Raw genomic sequence first — 20,793 nt, 5'->3', positions numbered from 1 at the left:
TCTGAAAAACACATCAAATCGCAGTACAACTCTACACATATAGCACCAATGTATTCAGTACCACACAAAGTATCTTGTGTAAAATGAAACATTTATACATTACACTTGTTTAATTCAAAAGTGCAAGCAAAACTGGACCTTTGTAAAAATTCTGCACTCTGACTCCCGCGCACACACACACACACCCCATCACTAATTAGCACCACTCTGGACCCAACCTGGGCCTCATTAGCACACGACTGTTCAAACAAGCATCCCCTTTGATAGCACCAAGGGAGAGATTAATTACACCCGAGCGTGCCTCCCACCCAGCTACCACTAACCCCTTCATCCACACCCTCTGACCAACACCAGCTTCTTAAATTACACAGCTGAATAAACAAGACTATCAGAGAGACCCCCAAGAGCTTTCCTAATGAGCCAGCCTCAAAACATACAGCATTCATCCCGCTCCTGCTGCCTTCCCCACCTTTCCCAAATGCCCTTGTGGAAAACTGAATTGTCAGCCCCTAACCACCACTAGCTGTGCCGACTGCAGGTGATGGTTTCCTTATGCACCTACTGCACTGGCAAGCTAGCAATAACTGCCAACATTGAGCAATGGCAGGCAAATGTTCGACATGCCTCACTTTGCAGTGAACCGCTAACCTCACTCCACCCTACTACTGCTGATGCAGTGGCTTCATTTATTATTATTATTATTATTAATTTCTTAGCAGACGCCCTTATCCAGGGCGACTTACAATTGTTACAAGATATCACATTATTTTTACATACAATTACCCATTTATACAGTTGGGTTTTTACTGGAGCAATGTAGGTAAAGTACCTTGCTCAAGGGTACAGCAGCAGTGTCCCCACAGGGGAGTGAACCCACAACCCTTCGGTCAAGAGTCCGGTCAAGAGTCCAGAGCCCTAACCACTACTCCACACTGCTGCCCTATCATCCTTTCCAAAATATTTATTCTACGATAAGATTGAGTTGTGCTGGGAAGTGACACCATCTCCCCCCTGTTTCAGATTGATCGCCGCTTATTTGCCTACCTCTCAGAGTCTCCTGTGAGTGATAGCCTTTTTTGACAGGAAAAATAATAAATAGAAAGTCTAATGAAAAACAGTCTAAGATTTCTATCAAACTCTTTGCTGGATCTCAATTTCAGTTTGCAGTTGTTGTGAGCGGTACCTACAGTAAATTAGCCCTAGCCACTTACTCGGCTCCTGATCAGTTTGCCTCCCCGACCCCCGACCCCATTCACACTGCCTCTACAACTGGTATTTTATGAAAAAAAATTAAATACAGATACCCAGACCAACAAAACAAGCTGGATTAGTTCAAATCGATGGCTGTTTAATGATTAAGTTATACACTGAATTCCAGTGTGGATGAAAGGTATTATTTACAGTTGCATTACATTCCAAGTCAATTTAGCTTCATCACTGTCAGAGCATTACACATTCTGATGACGGCTCTTATGTATAGTGTACAAACAAAGCTATAATTATGTTTTGGTTGTTTTGTTTGGTTTTGTTTTGACAGCACTGTCCTGTTAGGCAGCTGGTATTTCTGAGCAGGGGAGCTTTTTTTATTAAGCAGATCAAAGAAGGAAAAGGTCACCAACCCAAAAATGCTTCCCAGAACACAGAATAATGTAGACAGTCAAGAACATGTCTACAAACAGCCCAGAGGCACAGTGGAAACGCACCGGAGATAAAATCCATTAATTTAAATAACGTTCAGTAATTCCAAATGCCAAGTGCAATTAGACTAATTTACACACTCCAATGTAGCTAGAAGCTTTCAGCTTAAAGTCTGTTGAACCTGTTTAAGGACACTTTGATTATTATTTTTTTTATAATGCGATGGGGTGCCAGCTCGCCCTATAATTTGTGTTTTATTATTATTATTGTTACTGTTTTCACAATGATTTTCAATATAATTCTTGTTTGTTTTGGATTGGCAGGGAGGGGGTTAAATTCCTCCCTGCAAAATACATGTGACTATGTGGCTGGAGCCTTAAGTGGTTAATTGTTAATTATTGGTTAACTGGGCTCCAGCCACAGACCATAAAAGCCAGGAGAAACCCTTTGTTTAAGAGTGTGGTTTGGTTTAGGGGGAGAGATACACAGAGTAAGGGTTGTTTGTAAAAATGTATAGATACCTGTTTACTTTGATTTATTTGTTCCAGTGTTTTGTTGAAAGCCTTTGTTTCATGTTTAAACCTTTTGTTTGGCCCTTGTGCCTTTTTATTTGTGTTTTTGTAAATTAAAGTATTTTTGTTTCACTGCATTTTCTGACTCTGAGCCTTCCCTCTGCGGCTATCCTGACATATATATATATATATTTAAAGTAAGGCAGTGGCAGAGAACAGGAGACTTTTTTTTTTTCTTTTTGTACAAACCACAGAATCTTTTTTTAAAACTACTCCATGTAGGCAATGGTAAAAACCTCAAGCAAGCAGACAGTGTATTCCAAACCAAATACAATTGCAAGCTAGCATAGCTGTGTAATGCAATGTGTTTACATTCAATCCGTTCCAGTTGATTTCTCTGGCTCCTGACATTAAAACCTGCAGCTCTTGCCTTGGGTGCCCTGGCTGTCTAATCCCTAACTCAGTGCCAGCCCGTGGGAGTGCTACTTCTAATGATGTCATTAGAATAATATTGCCCCATGCTGTGCAGGCCATTTATACCCAGCTTTTATAGGGCTGTAGTGGGATACAATTTGTGAAAAGTTCTTGACTTTACTTTCAATTCCAATATTTTTCTTTTCTTGTAAAACAGTACTTTAATGGCTGTGTAGAAAGCTATTTTCTCTCTCTTTATGCTCAGGATTGTATCTGCCTACCATATCACAATTTCTCCTAACAGCACATATAATACAGTATGTGGTCTAATAAAGTAGTTTTCTAACACATTTATGGTTTAAGTAAAATATCTTCCTTATAAACGTCCACTATGTATTTATTTACTATATATTAATTATGGATGCAACAACTATCCTCTACTGTAAGTCATGTCCCAGTTGGAACATTGGAACAGTAATTAATGTGTAGTGAATAATAGTGAATAGCATTCACCTACCAATTTAATGTAAAGGGTTCTGTACCATAATGGTGATTTTAATAGAGATTTTCCATTTGCTGTCTCATGGTTGCCACTGTTGCAGAGGCTGCAGAAATTACAGTTGCAAACCCCTTGTGGTCATTCCTTAAACCTCAGAAGTCTTTTCAGAAGGAGACCCCATGGTTGAAAAGGACATTCATTTAGAAGCCTGGTAAATAATGATCCAAGCCAAAACAGCAGAGAATTATACAAAACACATATTAGTATGTTAAGAAATGTTCGATGGCTACCTCTAATCAAGATAAGAGTATATTTCTGGTGCACTCTTTACTGAGTCAGGGCCACAAGCGAAGCAAGTCAGGTCTGACATACAAAGAGTGCAAGAGAAAATACACTCGCCACCGAACACGTATAAACATATTAAAAGTCATTACATCTAAATAAAAAAAAAAGAAGCTGATATTTATGCATTGCTAAAAGCTGATATTTATGCATTGAATCTGTTTACGTAGATTCTGTTGTGGTTCTAAGCAAAGATTTTGTTAAAATTAGTTGATACTGCAGACTGTAAGGATGGATGGATATCAATACCCAAATATTTGAAATGTTTAACCAGCAGGATGTTAGAAGGCAGGATTACCCCCTCATCACAGAGTTGAGAGGCATAAGAGCACATTTAGACCAATTAAATTTTATATCCGGACATCAAACTAAAATGATCGAAAATGTTTAATGTATGAGAAAGTGAGTGGGGTACTTTTTCAACAAATAATAACATGTCATCTGCATAGAGCAAGATATAATGTTGGGTAGTGTTGACAGCGATTGGGTCAGAGTGCCGACTGGCGGACAGCTTGAGCCAGAGGCTCCAATGAAAGTACAAACAACAAAGGCGAGAGCCATCAGCCTTGACGAGGACCTCTGGAAATGGCAAATTGGGAAGAGCATTTATTTCCTGTTAACACTGACGCCGAGGGGTTAGCGTACAGAACTTTAACTATGTCAATAAACTCTGAGCCCAAACCCATATAACCTAAGACCAACCAAAGATAATCCCACTCCAAGCGATCGAACAGTATCAACATATTAATTCTTGCCGTTTTCATGGAAATAGGCTCAGTGAGATTTCTTTATATCTCCGATCTTCATTGACAGTAAAATGTACTTTCTAGTCAACCAACCTCTATGCCTGGGGTTATGCTGAAACATTATTCCTTCAGTGTTTTCAATTGAGGCTGGACTGCTCTAATAAAAATGCAAACACAGTAAGGCTATAGTGTCTGTCATCTTAACTATACTACCGTTATGCAAATGATACAGGCAGCCAAAGTGTTTTCCAAACAGATAAAGATAACATAACCCCCAGATAAGGTCTAGATATAAAGTACCATGCTTTCATTTGAATGAGATGATTTGTAACTGAAAGGTCAAAGTTACCATGTAGCTGCTACTGTATGGTGAATCTAAAATCAGCAAGAGATACATGGCCAGTCCTCAATGGTAACTGTCTTTAATTCCTTTTAGGAATAATTCAGGCTATCTTGAGTACCTTCCAACTGAATGCCTCGTATCAGGCTTTTGTCAGTCTGTCAGATCCGCTATCTGGCTTATTGTGACAAAGTAACCTGCAACAGCAAGATGAAGCTTTTATAAATGACACAATGCTAACAGGTGCCATTTGCATAACAAATTAATCTGTATTGCGAGGGGAAGCCCAGTTACACCAGGATGTATGCATCACAGGGGTGAATTGTGTTGTTCAGACCCTGCAGATCAAGCAGATAGGTAATTGGATAGATAAATTGTTTCAGCAAACAGATGGATAGGCCTAAATGTAGTAGCCAGTCAAGATAGCACATATCTGCACTACTTATGATGCGTGATCAACTTATGTTGAAGCCACGATCTTCAAAATGTGATAATCATGCAGTACTTAACTACACACCTGAATATCCTCAATTATCGGTGAATCTAATTGCCCCCTGAAGTGGGGCACCTTAGAGTATTTTATTAGGCATACCCTATTCACACTGTATATAATGCACAATCATCCCTTTTTTGAAAACATGATGGTGAATGAAGTTAAAACCAATGTGTTGATCACGCATTTTTCAGCTTTGGTTAATAGTATAACACCTAAACAGTATAGTGTGCCTACAAGTAATAAGCGCATAATAAGAATGGAAACACAGACAACCACGCCTCCTTGATCAATTAAATAAAGTCTGGCACTTTCTATTTTTATTTCTTGTTAAAGACGCCAGCATCGTATGAGCTAAAGGTTTGCAAATAGGGACCATCATGTCTAATTCCTTTCCTGTAAAAGGCAATAATTGGATTCCTTCATCCAGCTTGGAACTGCTGCACTACATTTGGTACCCATTATCCCTCCCTGTCCTCTCTCCACTTTCCTTTGTGGAGTGCTAACCTGTCATTATGTAACTATCCCACCACAGCTGCACTTTGGGAATAGGGTGTCTCCAAACAGAAGTAGCATAGTTACTATTAGGAACATCTCATGGGAACAGCCTGGTTACAATAAAGGCACACATAGCTTACTGTAGCAAATTGAAAGTGACTGAATGCACCAACATCACAGCCTCCTGGGACAGGAACAATAGGCATGCTAAAATTTAGCTCTTGCCTGTTTAAGCTATCAGGAAATGCACACCATCTTGTATTCAGCACCTTATTTTAATAATCTCATTGAAGCCTTGCACAAACATTTTGCTTTGTTCCCTCAAAATATATTTTTTGTTCAGTTTTTATTCAAAAGGAACCAACAGTTGCATTTACATATATTGGTATTTATTTAATAAAATAACACTTGAATTTATTAATAGTATGTACATTTAATGAATGGACAGATGTATTATAAAATGCACTATAAATGCAAATGCAAGCTGTGGCCTTTCAATAAATAACTGAATTCAACATCTTAATACAAAGCTGTCTAACTTGTTTTCATTAGTTTTTATCAAGGTTTGATCCATTTTTTTTTTATATAATCCAAGCCAATTTTGTTCAAACTAAAGGTCAACGATAAAAAGCAAAGACTTGCCTTTAAATGGGATAATTACTGTAGGTGAGTTTTGTGGTAGGCAATGGCATATTGTGTGGACACTGTTGAGGCAGCATGCTAGAGTGAATAGAATTTGTTGTTTTATGTTCAAGGCATGTTCGAACAGATCACCACTCCCTAATTTAAGAATTAAAGTCTCCAACAGGCTTTTGTGCTTTCAGTAAGTGAAATTGGACACTGGCTAGGGATGGGCATTTGGAATTATTTCACTATTTGAGTACTCTCATGATATTATTATAGAGAACTCGAGTACTCTTGAGAATATTTAATGCGCGCACATTTCTGTAAATTATCCTAACACCAGCCATGATGTAAGTCTTATTAACCATGACAGATTGTAATGGCTAAGGTTTGCCATTTCATACATGAGTCAACCACGAAAACAAGTGCAATTTGAAAATAATTTATTAAACATGAGAACGGAGGATCACTGTGTCCTTCTAAGTAACCAGGCTACATTTAGCCTATTGCACAATTAAACCGTTTTTAATGAAACCGTCAAAAGTTAACATAAATAAGTTATTTCAATAACTGAAATCTGAGCGAAATAAATACTTAGCGTAGGCCTGACGCATTCTTGTGCAAAAGTTTTCAAAAAGTTCACATAGCCTAAATATTTCGCTAGCAAATCAATCACTTTTGTTCCAAAAACGAGCATGTCTACATGCTCAGGGGAGAGGCGAGTGTGGAGCCGATTTACAATTAGTCCCGCTGTGGAAAAGACCCTCTCCGCTGGAACTGAGGTTGCAGGGATTGATAGGTACTGCTTAGCCAGGACACTGAGTTTGGTGTACTTTTTTCGTTGATTTTCCACCATTGCAACAGGTTTTGATCGGATGGGATGCACGGCTCCACGAAATATATCGGAGTCGGCAATGCAATAATCCTCTCCAAAGAGTGTATTGAGCGCTGCGGCGCTTGTGATGTGAGAGCTTACTGTGGGTGTGTCATTGCGGCTTGTCGCTTCTGTCTGGGCATCAGCTCTGAATAACACGCCGTTGCAAAAACTGCATTTAAAAATGTATTGTTAATGTAAGCACTTCAAATTTCATGGTCTATCTTTGTATTTCACAATACCACATTGACATCACGTTTTTTATGTTTTATTTTACGAAGTTTATGAAATTAATCCAGCATATTGTTGTAAATCTAAAAAAAAAAAAAAAAACGATGACTCTGTATGTTAGCGAATACTAACGTCCTTGGCGAGAACTCAGTATTCGTGTACTCGTGCCCATCCCTAACACTGGCATGTATTTTGCTATGTTTAAACTTTCAATTTTATGATCTATGCTGCTCTCATTTCTTTACCAAAACCAATTGTTTGCGCCAGGATCTGATTTATACCTCTCCTAATGTCTTAGCAAAGATGAGATCAATGCTGCTGTGGCAATCACTTCACTTTACATACGACACATATTTTGGTACCTTTTTATTTAAGGCAAACAAAACCTTAGAGACTATGCCAAGAGCTGTGCTTTTTCAATCAACACAACTTTCTGTAAAATGCCATTATTTTCTTTTCAATGTACCGTGAAGCCTGCAGCTTGCATGACTGACATTTAAAATGCCTGTACTGGATGAATGACATTGACATCACATCACAAAAAGATACAAATCAAAACTACAGTGGAATTTCACTATATATATATATATATATATATTTAAAAAAAAGAACACATTTTAAATGCTTCAAAAAGGTGCTCTGCTTATATATTTTTTCTCATATACAAAAAACTTAACTTAAACTTTGAAATCGGAAAAAAAAAAACAATAAATAGTACAAAAACAGTCTTGTAAAACCTATTCATGCAGTAAAAATGTTATGAAATGTGTATATAATTAATTTAATTCACAACATACTGACTAGGTTTGTGCAACTATTTATGTCATCAGAAAATGACTTGGCAGAAAGCATTCTGCTGAATAAAAACTTAACCCTTCATTAACAGTGGTGGTTTTCAAAACTGCCTCATCTGGCTCTTACTCACCCCAAGCCCCTCTAAAACAAAGCATCCCTGGTAGCATGTGGCACTGAAACAGTTAATGTAGGCAAGAGTTTAAAGCAATGAGACAGTGAAAGGGTTAATTTTTACTAGGCTGGTAAAGGAACTAAAGTAAGACATTGTTGTAAGTGACTCTGCAGCTGACGCATAGTTCACACACCCTAGTCTCTGTAAGTCGCCTTGGATAAAGGCGACTGCAAAATAAACAAATAATAATAATAATTTTGCCTTAGTTGAAACCCTCTCAAATGTATTACTTTACAAGCTATACTACCAAATGCTAAAATGATAATTAATTGTTAAATGATAATTAATTGTTAAATGCTAAAATGGCAATGCATCCCAGTGGTTAGAGCTCAGGACAGGAGAGAAACATATTAAGTTGAAGGCCATGTACTTATTTCACTTGTCAGTAAATATATTTACATATTAAACTAGGTTGCACAAACGTTCTGTTGAATACAAACATGATCATGTTTGTTCAGGTATTTGAATACTTGTATTTCTACTTTCAGATAATCCCAAGAAAATCATAAAAGATGCAGTTTTTTAAGACTTGTTATTTGTTGTGTATAAATTAGTTAAATTAATTGAATTGTTAATTTTAGTTCAGTTTATTTATGAAGCATGCACTTCTTGCCTTGCCTTTGTACCTGATCTGACTTCTGCAGATGACTGCTTACTTCTTCCAACTTGCACTGATCCATAAAGTAAACACCTCCCTTTATGCAACTTCATACTTGCGCTGTCAAGACACTGACAGAAATGACTCATGCTTTTATGAGCAAGCTGCAATTAATGAAATCGAGGCTACTTAACTGACCCAGATGTGTGCATTCACATCCATATTTTAACTGCACACCCCCTGAGGAATAGCCAGGGACAAAAATGCTAGTATATTTCAAAAGTTCAGAGGTTAGAAGGCAAGACGTGGAATGTAATGTACAGCATGGCTTGTACACAACAACTTCTGAGCAGTAATAAGTCTACTTTACAGCTAAACAGCTTTCAACAGAACTAAAGAACAGGGTGTCAGACACTCAGTAATAAAATTATTTATTTTTACAAATCACACCATGCTAACAATTGCCAAATGGTGTTCTGCAACTGCTGTTTATTTTATTGGGATCTAAACTTGGCACACAAGTCTTAACCCTACAGTGGGTTCCATGAAAAATGTCCCCGGCAGAGCGGTAAACTCGTGCAGCGCAACGTGACGCGTAAAATCAATACCAGCAGAGTGCGCCAGAGAGCTTTGAGGAATTTAATGGGCTGTATACCGCGGTTTGTTCACAAGGTGGTTTCGGCTTTAGATTTGTTTAATACCCCCTCTCTCTCTGTAGGGGTATCATGTGAGTACTATATTAACAAATGTACTGCAATTTTTTAAATAATTTATTGATTGACAATTAAACTACAAAAGCAAAACAAATTGTAAATTAAAAAAACGTTCTACCCATACAAATGTAATTTCAATTTAAATGTGTATGGCTTTTTATGTAACATACTCACCAGAATATATAGTTTTAAAAAGACAAATCTGAATTTTCTGAAAATCCACAGATCAATTAGTTAAAAAAAAAAAAAAAAAAACTCTCCTGAGCACCTGTATGGATGTTGCAGGAGGAGTTCTGTATAAATCTACAGATATGAGTGAAAGCCATGTAAGGCTATTTTTTAACCGGACACTGGGGTAACTTTAACTCGCTGTTAAAAGTGACAGGGTGATTAAAGGCAAACAATTACACTTCTGTTAAAATGATTTCATTAAGAGTAATGTATACATTTACATGAACAGGGTGCAGCTGTAATTGGTTTAGTAAGATCTAGCACAGTAAAAATGTAAGATTTACTATGGGAAAGGACAGGTGTTCTGAATGTCTCAGGGAACAGTTATGACAACAAGAGTCTTGGTGGATATTTCATTGTACTGATGAGCATGCAGTTACTCGTTCAAAACCATTTCTGGGTATTGTCATCCTTTGGCAAGAACATTTATCAGTTCACCAGAGTCTATACATACAGGGCAGTGTCAATGTAAAATACATCATCAAAGTGCAGTAACCTTTTGATGGACCCTGGAGCAGGCATTACCAATTGGCTTGCTGCTCCCGCCCTGCCTCTTGGAGTAGGTGTGCGAGGACTGTTTGGATTCAGTCAAGCAAAAGTCTGTTCACACAAGCAGTCATTAGAAAATTATTAAATCAGTAAATGTGATTTATTGGTCTAATTGCCACCCTGAAGGAAGTCATTGAGAAGAATAGATTACCAAAACAGTTTGTTATCCAATCTGCACTGCAATTTTCCATGAAAGAGTTGAATAGAGTTGAAATTGACAGCAACATTTAATTCCTTTCCAGTACACACAAGTCGAAGCTGAACACCCATTTAGATCACTGAAACAGGTTTAGCCCACAACTGACACCATTCCAAAATGAAAAAAAAACCCCAAAAAAACAACAGGGTAAGAACTTGACAATCCCCTTATAAAAGCGTACCAAAGTCTTTTTGCTCAGTGTTTATAGTTTCATACTTTTCCCATGGTTATACTATGCATTTGGTGTATGGTAGTTTACCTTGTTTATTAATATGCTTTACCATACATTGTTATACTTTACCATGCTTTGTTGCACTTGGCTATGCTTTTACTATGGTGAGAAACCATAGTATACGTTTGCTTTAAACACTCAAATGGACAAACAATTTGGCAGACTGTCAGCATAGTTTTTTAGACATACAATCTCTCTACTCTACATACTAAACTAAATATAGGGAGTGAGGTAATGCAGTGAGGATGGAGATTTTAAACAAACAAGAATGTCGACAAATACACTGGGGAGAGGGTTTAAATGTTTTCAATGGACAAGGCAGTATGTTAAACTGTACCAACTGATTAATGTGGTTTTTAAAACTGCTTCTCGTTTATCAACAGCTCATGCAAATACTGTGTACAGAAACATCTAACAAGGATCGCTCTCTCTTCCCTCACTGAGCATATTGTTTTCTTTGGCAGGGATTTGCCAAAACCCTAGGGAGGTGACACGACTGCCCAGAAGCATTATTTTTAAACCTACTGTCTTCCGTGCAGTAAATACCAAGCACATCTCTTGTTTTACCCTTAAAAATGCATTACAGCATTTGTCAACAAAAATGAATGTAATCCAGACATAGACTGTTTATAATTCTTTTCCTCGACTTAAACCATTTAGGTCACCAGCTGGAGCAAGAAAAAAAATCTATGCAGTACACAGAAGTCTCAATTGCTTTATAGACTCAAACAACAAGCATATTTATATTTAGAGAGAGAGAGAGAGAGAGAGAGAGAGAGAGAGCGAGAGAGAGAGAGAGAGAGAGAGGGTCCCTTAAATGAGAATCAAACCACTTAATGTATAGTTTCTCTGTGTAGCTTGATGAACACTTTAACCAATTAATTCTCAGCTGTCTACCCCAGATTCCCTGTACCTATGAGTGCAAACCACACGGCTCTAATCTCTTTAGCACAGTCTGTCTGCACCTGAATGAGTACGAAAACATTCCTTTCTCATCGGTCCAACACTGCAACCCTACTAAAAACCACACACCGTATTAAAAGGATTGTGTCGGCTAGGAGATTAAGTCTCATTCCTTGTTTAATAATGTGTTTTTCTTTTTTATGAAAACCAGGGATTAAACAACAATTTTTCTGGAGAATTCAAACAGACTGTTGTACCATTTGGAGTGATGTCAATAAAAACAATCTTCTCACAAGCACCAGGGCGCACCTCAACATTACCCATGATGCTGTCTCACACAGGAAAAACCAAAGAAAAAAAAACAACTCTGAAACCTGAAATGTAACAGTTGCACTGTGAAGCAATGTTAACACCCTTATGCATGACTTACACACTGTGGTAATGGAAAAAAAAATGAAGCTCACCCAACTTGAAAAACATCTTGTGACAAGACAGCAAGATTATGCATACCTGGCACTGAAATCTACATGTACCACACGATTCTGAATCTACCATGTTTAATTTAACATAGATATTGTGCAAATGTGTATCCAAGATACTGTAAGTGATCAATGTAAGATAATGTAAGTTTTCTACCCACTGGTCTTTCAGCGAGCTAGTGTCCTCTCTTCGCTCTCAACTGGTATTTGCCAAGCTTATATTTGAAAATGACCTCACTGATGAAAGCATCCCTTCCTGTAAGCTTGTAAGAAAATGCAGGAAAAGCAACCTTAAGGCTATGCAACAAACTTCCTGCAAGATTATCAGAACTATTCAGTGCAAACATATTGGGGACTTGGAAGCATAGACTGTACAGTAAAGCCTTGCTACCCGAAACGAGTCCGATGGTACCCGACAATAAGAGTCAGGTTCAGGTCGGATGTAGTTTGTATATTATGGTTTGGGTTCAGGTCGGGTCGGGTTAGTGTTATCAGTGAGTGGATTATGGCGTTTTCAATTTTAAGTGAGTATTTTGTTCTTCCTCTGTGTGCAAGTGCTTCCTAAAACTCACTTCCTGCTTGACGATTTTTGAAAAACCACTTGCCATGCACCATAGGTACTTTGAGAAATTACCTCTCTTAATATCATCTCACAAACTCGCTTACTCGTTTTGTGCATCCTGTCAAATGCTGTGTCGCCAGGCTTTACTAAGTAACCACAGGCTATAATTAATTTCCAACGCAACTAACAACCAATAATCATCTTGGCTGATAAACTGACATTTTGTGCAGTCTGTCAACAAATGCTGCGTGGGCGGTCTTAACGGGATACAGTTCAGTTGCAAAATACCAACGTCACCAAATTTTAACAGTCAGTTTTATACAAATGCACACAAAATGAGTATGCGAATTTGCAAGAGCACTTCTGTGTGGCTATTTATGGTAACAAAGTTTTGAAGAAGCCTGTTGTTGTCTTCTTTTAAATCATGCAGTGCTGGATTACTAGGAAAGGAAGTAAATGAGATATGATTGAGATTTTTTTCTTTCTTTATTTACGTTTTAACTGGAAACCAGGAATACTCTACACTGAAGGTACTTTGTTGCAACAGCGTATGTTAGGAATATATTTGTGGAGAAGGTCAGGTCGGGTATTTAAATATTTCAAAGGTCTCGGGCTCAGGTCGGGTTCGGATTTTGTTTGGTCGGGTTGGGTTCAGATCGGGTGTTAAATTTAGGCCCGAGCAGACCTCTACTGTATACAGGGTGATTAAATCTGCACCCCATGACCACAGTCGGGTAAAAAAGTTAAAACCACACAATAAAAAAAGAGGCCCAGAAATAATTCTAATAAAGCTAGTAAGGCATAATAAAACCTTGGTTAGTGCTCCTTAAAGAGTAAGTAGTTGAGTTCAGAAGAATAGTGTTATACATCCCCACTTGTTGCTACAACTGTTTAAATAACATACCTGTATTTTTCTTTTCATTGTTAATATCCTGACAACTTTTTACATGTCTAACTTTATTTCTGTTTCAAAGCTCTTTTCAAAATGACCGCTCTAGTGCATTGGGGTTTGACATCTTCCTCTAAATCACTGCAGGAAGAAAAAAACTTTTCTGTTCCGTACCACATCATGGATCGTTATTGCTGTGTTACCTGTTTGACAATGTGGGCAATAATCCATACACTATCAGTGCACTAGAGCAGACATTTTGAAAAGAGCTTTGAAACAGACTTTAAAGTTAGAAGTGTAAAAAGTTGTCAGGATGTTAAGAATGAAAATAAATATTACAGGTACGTTATTTAAACAGTTGTAGCAACATGTGGGGACATGTAACACTATATTGTTTTGGAAATCTCTTTTTAAACTTTCTGTAACTAACACAGTTGGTAATTGAATTCCATCTCTTTCTTCTCAACCACAAAAACACTGAGAAAATCCCTTCCGGATCTCATGCATCATTTCGTGGATTAGGATCTTATATTTTGGCCTTCTGCTAGAAGTAGCTGGGCTGAACCATTTATTACTTTTAATAGCTGTTTTGGTATCAGCACTGCTAATGAATGCTTGCCGAATCAATTATTACCCCGAAATACCTTCATTCGTTAGAAGACGTAACATTGATTACCTAAATAATGTGGAAAATGAATAATGTTTTATTTCTTAAAAGAGGGTGCTAGTAAACAGGGTCAATTTTTTCTCAACTAAATTATAAAATTGAAGAATGCTCCCCCTCTGTACTGTGTGACGTTTGGTAATGCTGGATTGGGGAGAAAAGGCTTTTATATATTTTTTTTTTTTATAAATGTACCATGTAATGGTGCTGTGTACTAAGTTATTTTGTGGACCTCGGTTCCTGAGAATCACTGTACATAAATGGCACAGATCTACTAATATTTACATCCTGTCTAATTCCAAGCTTTAACTCAGACTTTATGTTGTAATTATAAAGTCTGCTTTGATGGATGTAATAATATTTAGTTTGCAATGAACTTTTCTAGACTTCTTTTAAAGAGCCAAAAAATTAATGCTTCCTCCTGTGGCCACGCTGGTACTCTGTGGGAACAGAAAAAAATCTGCATTGCAGCAGGGCAAAGCACTTCTCTGCATCCAAACAAGAAAATGTACGAACGAGAGGACGGCATTAAACCCAACAGTGTTCTCTGGCTCCAACGAGCTGGTTAATTTTAAAACTTTATCCCCATGATTCAGCATCAACAACATGGCTAGCTAACCCATTCCATATCCTAACCACTCTCTGTGTAAAGAAATGGCACCTACCCTCCGTCCTCAAGTCAGTCTCCATTTAATTTATGTGTCCTCTGGTCCTGGTTTCTTTGCCTATTTGCCTAGATTTGAAAGACTTCAATCAAGTCCCTCCTAATCCTTCTTTTTATAGACTAAACAGATTCAGTTCCATATCTTCATAACTCATTCATTTAAGCCCTGTTCCTTGTTTCTTTGCAGTGTTTAAAGTACTGGCTAAGGTTAAATGTGTCAACTGCTTTTAAGAATTTAAACGATGTTCCCACTTGCTTTGACTAACTTTTTAATGAAAACTGAAATCATTATATTTGTCTCTGTTAAAGTAATGGAAGTCTCCCTACAACCCTTTACCGCAAAATAACTGAATCAGTTTTCCCATGATTAGCCTGTACTATGCATTTACCATCATTAACCATGGTTTACCATACCTCTGCGGGCATACCTATACTTTACCATGCTTTATTACAATTTGCTATGCTTTTACTAAAGGAAACATGTTGATGTCCACTATGTAAATACTTACAAAAACAAAAATTGGTATAAAGATGACCCACAAATATGCAAGCTGTTCCCGGTTTAGTGTGGTAAAGCAGGGAAGTGTACAGGAGCAGTGGGAACAAACGTAGCTGTAAGGCAGTGGTTATCAGCTCTGTGCCTAAGGTTACCCCTATATGGATTTTTCTTTCACCGCGTTCAATTAGAATTTTAGAATGATATTTTTCTTTTTGTACTATTTTTTCAGGTTAATTACGCTTTCACATTCACAGAAAGTGTCACCCTAGTATGATAACCGATACAGCCCAACCTATATGTACAAATCAAATCACTTTGAGGTTTGGCACAAGTTTACTTTTAAGTACTATACACATAGGATCATTAACCATCTTGGAGCAGAAAACAGTCAACATGTTTATTTTTCTAATCTCAAGTTTCCGCCTTTTTCATCACACTCATTCTATCCTCTCTCTTTACATCTTGATTAATCCAAGGAATTTTATAACTCACCCCACATGTTTATTTTCATTTGCATGAAATACATTTGCTATTTCCCTTACAGTCTTGTTTTAGATGATTTCCTCTTGGTTTAGAACTTAGTTTGACCATATTCTTGACTTAATGGCGTACTTTTTGATTATTAGTTGGTTTTATTCCACTTTAACCCTGTTTTTAAATGTCACCAGAACAATGCCAGGTGGACCTACAGCTATGGCCAAAAGTTTTGCATTACCCTATAGAATTAACTCATTTTACTTCATAAAGTCAAATGAAACCTGCTGAATAATGTCACGTTAACATATTGAGTTACATACAACTTTGTAGTTTTCCATATACTTAACGATAAACTGACAGAAATTGAAAAATGTGACATGTCAAAATCTAAAAAGAAACACTGTACTACTATTATGGATTCAATATGGATTTGCAATATCATTTTGTAGTTCCTTTGATTACATGATGTTAAATAAAATATCTAAATTATGTTCATCAACTTATTTGTTTTAATTATGTCTGAATTCTAAAATTCTAAGTGATGCAAAACTTTTGGCCATAACACAATACAAGATTTGTTTTTACAGTGAAAGAGGAACACCTAGTGGCTAAGATGCACTACTACACTATCCTTTGCTTTATCAGTTCACTTATTGCAGCAATGGGGGTACTGTATTTTAACCTAGAGACAAAGCAAAACTGCAATCATGTCATGCATGCTCTGTTGCTTTCCAAAGATATCCAGTACCATTTCCAGGAAATATGTTTCTTTAATGTTTTAACTGTCTTGCTTTGGCACTATGTGCCCAAAATGGCTGATGTCAAAGGAATGTACTATCAATTAACACCAAGGAGAGATGTAGACGTCTTTTAAGACAGGTTTCTATGGCAACAGTTTTATTTATTTTATTTCTCCTGCAATGCCACAGATTAAACACACGTGTCTGGAAACTACTGGTGGTGGGGGGCTCAGGGTTTCAGTTTCAATGTCCCTAATTAGTTTCGTTCTAACAAAGCAATGAACCAAATTTGGAAAACCTGTTAACAGCTTCTTCTGTCTGGCCTGTGTGTCAAATTAAACCGGCCGTCTAACTGCTTGAATGCAATTTAGCAGCCAGTGACGTCGGTTTTATGTCTATTTTGGGAATCCAAGCTGGCTAATTGATCACTGCATGCACCACTTTCTGAAAATTGATTAGTGCACTGTGCCGCTTCCTGTGGACAGCCGATCTTTCTGCCAGTGCTGTGGCAAACAGGAGTTTTATAGACTTTTAAAACTGTCTAACAAGTTCCCTACCAATTGCTCCGGTAAGCATATTGCATTTACTGAAAACATACAGTATGCCAGTTAAATACCCTTTTTTCTGAAGACCTGAAGTGCCCCCTTTGTATTTTTCACAGTTCTGCTTTACATGCGGGGCAGGGAGAGTATGGCTAAACCCCTTTTTAACATTTTTAAATACTCTTCTTTAAGGCACAAAGAGCATGCCTGGCATATATACTGTGCATACCCTGTACTGTATAGGTTTTCCGGATTGTCAGAGATTGCCTTGAATAACCGTTTCTAATCAACAAACAGTTATTCTACTGACACAGCTCAAAATAATGGAAGTCTTGGTACAACACAATATATGTCTCCTCAACTCTGCAACTACTTACCGATCTGAAAGACTAGACATCAAGAGGCAAGTTCACAGTAATTCTGATTTCCCCATGTGGATAGAGAATATTTTAAAACCCTCAAGTCTCAAGCACATAAAAGAGCTGCAAACAACATCACTATTGTGCAAAGAGCCTAAAGTCAGCTATCAGCTTTCCAAAATTTTAATTTTGTACACGAAACATCAACTTTTTCCTTTCCTGGATACAGCACAGGCCTACAGAATGCTGTCTGACGGGCATCCTCTGTTCCTAATCTGAGGCTGGCCCATGAAAGTGCCAGATTAACTCATATTTTCCAAGGAAGGATCCAAGATTACAGAAATAAAACAGACCCTGGCATAGACACATATTCCAATTTGAGTCTCAAATTGATATCCATAATTTAATGAATGTTTATAAAATATACAAAAGGAATAGTTTGTACAGGTGTCCAAAAACCTAATCCTTTCATGTTACTTTAATATGGCATTGCAGAAATGCCAAATGAAACAGAACTACCTAATCCTAATGTTATTGATTGGTCTAATTAAGAAAAAGTTTTTTTTTTTTTTAATTATAGGTGTTGCCGTTCATGTTACAGCTGCTACGCTTAAACACATGTGAAGTGCGCAAGCTCTGCTTTATATTGTGGGATCCAAGATTTCCAAGTGTACGTTTGTGTGCGATGGAAAAAGTATACAATTGCACATGGGGTAAAATATTTCCTGCAAATTTGTAATATGTGTAAAAAATAATTTCCTATTAACCCTAAATATACAGTTATTCAACATACAGTTGTTTCACATACAGTGGTACATTTGCGTTGGGCGAACAGAAAAAGGATTTTAAATTGCAATTTGTAATTGTTTGCTTGATTAAATGAACCAGTCATTCTATAAATCAGGTTGTGGTAGTATTGCCAAACTGTGAAACGTTTCTAAAGACAGTTTGTGGGGATAGTTTTTGCAACAAAGCAGTACTGATGGGTACAGCCAGTACTTTTGTGTCAAGTTAATGTTTATGCATTGATTTAAGGGAGGGGTACAGGTGTAATTAAGTGCATTTTGTACCAAAAAGAATGTGTCATAAGCCAAAAGTTCATAATGTATGTCTGTAGACGCACTGCCTTGATTGCACATTGTTATAACTGTGTATACAAACTGCATGAAACTGAACTGTACCTCATTAAGCACAACACGATACCTGTACAATGACGCAAACTATTGATGCAATAATGAAACAAAAAAAAAAATAACAAACTTTGGTGGTTGATGTCTCAGAGTTTAGTTTAACATTAAGGGAATAGGTTAATACTGAAGCCGTTACACTCCAAGACATGGTACCCTTAACGGCAACGATCATTTTGGGAGGCCAGAAGCTACTAGCATTTTAAAAATCAGTGACTCTTTTGGAATCTGACAAACAGTGTACAGTCATGGAAATGTATGAAACACCCAGAATGTAGAACTATAACCGATAAGCTATAAACAATCTATTCCTTACTGGGATGGAGAACTCCTCGGCCAGGTACTTGAGCGTGGCTGCCTCCTGAGACAGCAGACTGCTCCTCTCGCTGAGGTTGCCAGGGATACTGGTGTCAAACTCCTTCCGCACAACTGAGGCGATGGAGTCGATGATCACTAGCCCTGCCTTCTTCGAAATGATCTCTTCCTCCAAGCCCCCCAACCTGGAATAGAATACAGTGACCTACTTAATGCCCCCCCCATTTCGATATGTGATTCTTTACTGGTTCACAACAAATGCCAGTTTCAGGGAAACAGTATAAAACAACATGCCAGCATGGGGGACCTTCATCCCCACTGCACTTGAGTCTACACTGATCCAGTGTTGGGATGTTCCACACATGCAGTGAGATTCCCTGGAATTCTGGAATCTGAACTTGCATAGATATGAGATGAATTTCTGTAGCTGTGTCTGTTAGTTTGAGGTCTGAATGCTATTGAATTGGATCTGGTCTACTACAGATTAAGTTCAGAAATATAGCTTCCCAACTCCAAAGGTTAAGGAATGACACAAAATCTGAACGTGACGCCTAGATGAGTTACAGCAAAATATGATGTCATGTTAGAACTTCAAGGATTCATGACATTGGACTGGAAATATTGTACACTTTACAGTGTCATCTATAAGTATGTGAACACTAATTACACACTGTCTTCCACTTTCCACCACTGGATCTTTTTGACTGAAGTTGTGGGTGATCATATTGAATTTGCTGAAGGAAATGGTCTGCGTTCACCTACTTATGGAATACACTGTATAAACGTGAGACTAGAAAAATATAAACACATCCGGTGGTGACTTGTGGAACAAAGGGGCATTGAAGAGTATAATCATTCAGTGTAGAGAGGAGTTTTAATGACCTCTATTGGGATTTCTTAAGGGAAGCTCTTCTTTGGGAGTGATACAGTTGCTTTAGTGTTTATGGAGGAAATAGAACATTGATTCACCCCAGTGACACCTCCTCCAGGTACTGGGGTATTGCTTAAGCTCTGGTTTTAATAGAAGAGTGCCTTAAACTGAATACTACCACTTCCTCCAAAAATATGATTTTCGTTGAAGGTATTCTAGCTTGTAAGCAGGCTTGACTTTGTTTATCTTTTCAGAACTGGCGAATGCAGGTTCTAAGGTGGTATGGCTGAAAACAACAAAGACACAGTCTAATTTTTAACAGGCTTATATGAATATATCAGATCACATTTAGAAAGGTCAGTGTTTTAAGCCTTACCTTTTTAACACATTCTGGCAGGTCAGTTCACGGAATAAGTGAATCTTCTGCGCCATTTCAACTACTCTCTCTTGTAGACTGAAGTACTTTGGAAAGCGGTTCTGTGCGATCTCCACCAGCCTAGAACATAACAGGATGCACATTAATCAACTGGTGAAAAGGTCCCTTTGTTCCATCAATTCTTCGGTTGTTAATCCATTTGAGTTTGAAAATAAGTCTTACAGTATTGAACATTTAAAACGGAATTGCTGATCAGCAAGAATCTCGTAAATGCTATGACAAGTCCTGTACCTATGACCTGTGCTGCACAAAAAAAACTATGTGAGGTTACTGTAGGTTGTGTCCTAGAACCTAGAACATAGGTAGTGAATCAGAAGAGGAAACTAAATTCTTCCATAAAACAGTGTTGTGGTAATAAATAACAAATGTTCTTGAAAACAAGCATTTTCATTTTAAAACAGGATACCTAGTGCTACACTAGGTTAAAGAAAGTTTGGAGTTTGCTTGCCTTGCCTTTCAACAAGTCATTGTTTCACCTCAGCAGTTATAATGTTTACTACTGCATA

General features: G+C 37.6%; 1 pseudogene; it reads right to left on the bottom strand.

The window, feature by feature from the left end:
- Nucleotides 1–20,793, bottom strand: part of LOC117416647 (DNA repair protein RAD51 homolog 2-like) — a 121,755-nt pseudogene that overhangs the window by 95,697 nt on the left and 5,265 nt on the right.

Source organism: Acipenser ruthenus, chromosome 18, assembly GCF_902713425.1.
Source record: "Acipenser ruthenus chromosome 18, fAciRut3.2 maternal haplotype, whole genome shotgun sequence".
Taxonomy (NCBI): domain Eukaryota; kingdom Metazoa; phylum Chordata; class Actinopteri; order Acipenseriformes; family Acipenseridae; genus Acipenser; species Acipenser ruthenus.
This window is presented reverse-complemented; position numbering and strand designations above follow the sequence as displayed.